This window comes from Corvus brachyrhynchos, unplaced genomic scaffold (assembly GCF_000691975.1).
Source record: "Corvus brachyrhynchos isolate BGI_N302 unplaced genomic scaffold, ASM69197v1 scaffold597, whole genome shotgun sequence".
Classification (NCBI taxonomy): Eukaryota; Metazoa; Chordata; class Aves; order Passeriformes; family Corvidae; genus Corvus; species Corvus brachyrhynchos.
In genome coordinates this window covers 428,232-428,442 of record NW_008239000.1, presented here as the reverse complement: position 1 = coordinate 428,442, position 211 = coordinate 428,232, and positions in this window count along the sequence as shown.

Here is a 211-nt window from a genome sequence, read left to right as displayed (position 1 = left end):
CGGGGGCTCGGGGGGCGCCGGGCTCCGGCCCTCTGGGCTTTATTCGCCGGCACCCCGAACCCCGCGGCTGCGGAGGAAGAGAGAAAGGGATAAGGGAGAGAGAAGGAGAATAAAGGGGAACAGGGAGAGGACAAGGGAGAAATAAGGGGATAAAGAGGGAGAGGCAAGATAATAAGGGGGGATGAGGGGAACAGGGACGGTAGAAGGGGGC